The following is a 4,752-nucleotide window of genomic DNA, read 5'->3' as shown; positions in this document are numbered from 1 at the left end:
GTATTCAGTGTTTATATGTTAAAGGTTTGTGTGTCACTTGTTACATGGGTCACTCTGATATCCACTGGGACAGTGTTTCAACACTAATGGTGGCATTCCAGGTACCTGTGAAATCTGGCAGTGAGGCCACCCTAAGGCTCCTGAATTCTACCTCATGTCTCACCATGGCTCACCACTTTGAATGGTGACATTCTCTCTCACCCTCTTTCTCCTCTCACCACCATGGCAGCAGAGGCCAGAAGGTGACTCCACAGCAGACCACACACACCCCTGTCTACTTCTGCCCCCCAACCACCCCCATCCCTCTTCTGCCCAAGACTGTGAACCATGACTGTCCCTAGGATGGGATCCCATTTCTTTCTTCTCCTTCCTTAAACAAACAAACTGAATTTAAGGCAGTCTGCTAGCAAAACTTAGAGGCTGATGAAGTTTGTCTTTTTCCCCAGGTCCCCAGTTTGTTTGTTTCCTTTCTTGTCTTTCCTGTCCCCAAAGGTATGTATTTCTCCCTCCATTGCCTCCCTGTCCTTTCATAACTTTTTCAGTAAACTTTCTGATCATTTCATTCATCCTAATTATATAAATGGTTAACACACGCCCACTATAGCTTATCTCAGGAGTATCTGCATATTAACAAAAAGCCAAAGAGAGATAGGAAACCCCATTTCCCAGACTGCCTACTCTGTGCTAATCTCATGTAATCTCACTTAATGTAATCTCATGTTGTAATCTCACTTAATGCTCTCAACAGCTCTGAAGGTTAGGTATTAGAATCCTCATTTTACAGATGAGAAAATTGAGACACAGAACAAGGTCACGGGTAAGTATGTGAAGGGCCAAGATTTGAACCAGACCAGCCTCGTTCAGTGCTCCCTCCTGGAACACGGCCCTGTGCAGGAGCTGTGTCATCTTCGGTGTGGAGTTGGGCCTTTTCCATGCCCTGTGAGCACCAACCCTACCTGTTACTTTACCCTTGATTACTGCTCCCACACTGCCTTATCTTGGTGCCTTTGTCCACCCTTTTACTCGACTGGCTTTTTTCCTGTCATTTCTACCCCAAATGGTCAGCTCAAAGGCACCTCCTCCAGGAAGTCTCGCACATCCTTCCAGCTCTCATTAATCACTCCCTTTCACGCATGGAGACCTCTTGGGCATTTTGTCCCACCGTGTTGCATTTCTTTCCTTCTCTTTGCATGTCCATTGCCCCCACTCGACTCTGGGTTCTTCATAGCAGGAACCACAACCCATTTGGCCCCATGGCCCACAGTGCACTTGGCATATAAAACAGGTTTAGTTTTGGATGTTGAACTGAGTAAACACCCAGCAGTGATGTGGCACGTCAGTCCCAAAGATGTGGTTCCGTTACCAGGTCCACATGACCAAGGCTGGGGCCAGCTCTGCAGCCCAAGGACCCTTGCAGTCTGGAGCTCAGCCAAGGAACATGACCTTACTTCCTACCTCCTATCCAGCCTCACGCCAGTTCCCCAATTCTGTGATTGGGAAACTGAGGCCCAAAGAGCAGGGACTTGTCCAAACCGCCAGACTCATTGCATTAGTGCCTTCTTGCATGGCTACTAACATTTGAGACTGGGTAATTTATAAAGAAAAGAGGCTTAATTGACTCATTTTCCTCAGGCTGTACAGGAAGCATGATGCTGGCGTCTGCTCAGTTTCATGGGGGTCCTTAGGAAACTTTCAAATCATGGCAGAAGGTGAAGGGGAAGCAGGCACGTCTTACATGGCCAGAGCAGGAGCAAGAGAGAGGGGCGGGGATGCTACCTACTTTTAAACAACTAAATCTGGTAAGAACTCTATCATATCAACAGCACAAGGGGGATGGTGCTAAACCATTCATGAGAAATCTCCCCCACGATTCAATCACCTCCCACCAGGCCCCACCTCCAACATTGGGGGTTACAATTCCACATGAGATTTGGGTGAGGACACAGAGCCAAACCATATCACTCATGGTACAGCGCTGTCCGCCCTTTTAGGGGTGCCTGCTTCCCAAGTTCACTTTTGTCACATTCAGAAAGACTACAGGTTTTCCATTTGCTTACTCAACAGATGTTTACCAAGTGCTGATCAAGTGCCAAGCATACTGCCAAGCTCTGGAGCCACAGTGGGGAACAAAACAGACCCTGTCCTTGCCTTCAGGAGCTCACAGTGTAGGCCACAGTGAGCAAGTTATGCTAGGCTCTAGGGACCAGTGGGAAGCCTAAGAGAAGCTACTGAGGGTTTTAGCTGGCAACCCCAGTCCCTCTCCACACTGGCCATACTCATCCTGGGTTAGTGGCCTTTCCACAGCCCAATGGAGAAGAGGGCATGGCTGTTCCCAGACCTTGGGATTTGGCCTATGGCTGCCGCCTTCAACAAGTCACTGCTAAGGCCAGGCCTTGCAGTCCCCAGGAACTGCAGCTTCAATGGATGAGTGATGTTTAAGTACAGCTTTGAGCCCTGTGGGACACCCCTGCCCACTGGGCCGCTGGGAGGATCAACTGTCAAACAGCGGAAGCAGCAGGAAGTCCTCGAGGGAGCCCTACAGAGTGAAAGCCTTAGTGACCCCATAATCAGAATAATGAAGATGAATCACACCTTGTTCTGCCTGCTCACTCCCTCTATGTCGTGCCATCATCAGGCAGCCAGAAACTCCTGTTCAGACAGCAGGGGCAAGGCATGTTAAAGATCGTGAAAATGGATGAGATTTCTTAGTTACAGGTTTCTAGAGTCTCAGAGTTGGAAAGAACCTTAATCATAAGCTTTTTTGCACCCCCCACCCCCCATCTGGAGCAGACTCCTCTCTATAGTGAGTCTTCTGAAAGGAGGGTCTAGTCAACACTTGCATGCCTCTGGCAGACAAACAGCTCACTACCTCATGAAGGAATCATTTTTCAACAGGTCTAAGTCTTCTGAGTTTGTCCTTCTATTGAGTTGAAATCCGTAATTTTCCTTGGTTCAAGTTCACCTTCTCAAGCCATATAGAACAGTCCCTAATAAGCAGAGTGACCTTGAACAAGTTACTTTCCCTCTGTTTTGGCACCTATTGCAGTGTTTGAGCTGTTCAGAGGGTGGCTGGCTACTCTGCCCGCAGCCAGGCTGAGCTCTGACCTGGCCACCCAGCCTGGAGCCTGCACAGAGTGGGTGCTAGAAGCTGAAAGCAGAACAGAATAGGGCTCCTCTCCATCCCTAGCCAGACCCCAAGGGAGCACCCTGTGTGGATGATGGTGGCTGGATGCCAAATGAAGTGAAATATCTCCTTTTCTCGGGCTGTTAACTTTTTTTCTTGTTTAAGGAAGGGGAGGATAATGACATTTAGCACTTTACAACTCAGCAGTAAAATGAGCAGATGGAAACAGATCCCCAGCACTGCGGGCATGCTTCCAGTGAGAAGCCCTCCCCGGCTCCTGGGGCTGGAGTCTCTGGCGGGGCTTGCTGATGGGGTTAGAGACACAGCGGCTTCCCTCCTTCTCCCCAGTTCCTCCTCCCGCACAGCACCCCAGGCTGCACAGCCGGCTGTACACCTGCTCTCACTTCCCACTTCCTTGCCTCTGCTCCCCCTGCTCCACTACCTAAGGCACCTTTCCTGCCTCCCAGGTCTTATTGGAATACAACCTCTGTAGTGTTTTGGTTTTTTGTTTGGTTTTGTTGAGTCTTACTCTGTTGCCCAGGCTGGAGTGCAGTAGCACAATCTCGGCTCACTACAACCTCCACCTCCTGGATTCAAGTGATTCTCCTGCCTCAGCCTCCCAAGCAGCTGGGACTACAGGTGCATGCCACCATGCCTGGCTAATTTTTGTATTTTTAGGAGAGACAGGGTTTCACAATGTTGGCCAGACTGGTCTCGATCTCCCGACCTTGTGATTCGCCCACCTCGGCCTCCCAAAGTGCTGGGATTAGCATCATTCCCATTTTACAGGCAAGGAAACTGAGGCTCAAAGAGGTTAAATAACTCTCCTGAGGTCCCTTTATACAGCATTGAATGGCAGGCAGGCTAAAGAGTACTAATGAATGGCTTTTTAATTACTTGGGGTTTAGATTATTTTCTCTTCTATCACATATGTTGCTCTATACACTGAATACATATAATTAGGATGGATGTTTTGTGCTTGTGTTTCCAAACCAGTCAATAGTTCTGTGGTGAGGCTTGTTCTATTTTGGCATGTAAATTGTTTCATTAAACTTGCAGCTCCTCTGTGAGTTTTATTTGTCACCCACAAAATAAAATAAACAAGCGAAAGAACTCTTCTTGTACAGGAGATTCATTGTTTCACCTGCCCAGCCCCCTCCCTGCTGGGAGTGGCATACCTCATCTTGGTGGGCTACTAACTGCTCCTCCCCTCACTATGAGTGGCGGTGGAGGTTGCCAATAATAATACCCCGCCCCCTGACCGCAAGAGCATGCACGTGACCCAAGCTGGGCCAATCAGAGTCCTTCCCAGAGAGTTTTCCAACTGGGCGCAAGAGAAAGAAAATGCTCACTGCCTTTCTGCTGGCACAGCTGTTAGTGACCGCCCCACTTAGGATTAGTCTTAGCGCTGAGCGTCAAAGACTTGAAAAACAGTATCTTAAACAAGATGGGGGCTTATCCTACAAGGTCAGCCCAAGTATCACTAAAGTGCCCTGCCCACATTCCCTCTGCCCTCATGCACCAGGTGCGTGCCCTTCATCCTACCGCAAGCATCTGTCACTCTCAACCGAGGGCTCTCTCTTAGCCCAAGCAGACGGGAAGCACCGGGTGGTCGGTGGCCCCAGGAG

Source organism: Macaca thibetana, chromosome 1 (genome assembly GCF_024542745.1).
Source record: "Macaca thibetana thibetana isolate TM-01 chromosome 1, ASM2454274v1, whole genome shotgun sequence".
Lineage (NCBI taxonomy): Eukaryota > Metazoa > Chordata > Mammalia > Primates > Cercopithecidae > Macaca > Macaca thibetana.
Note: the sequence above shows the minus strand (reverse complement) of the source record.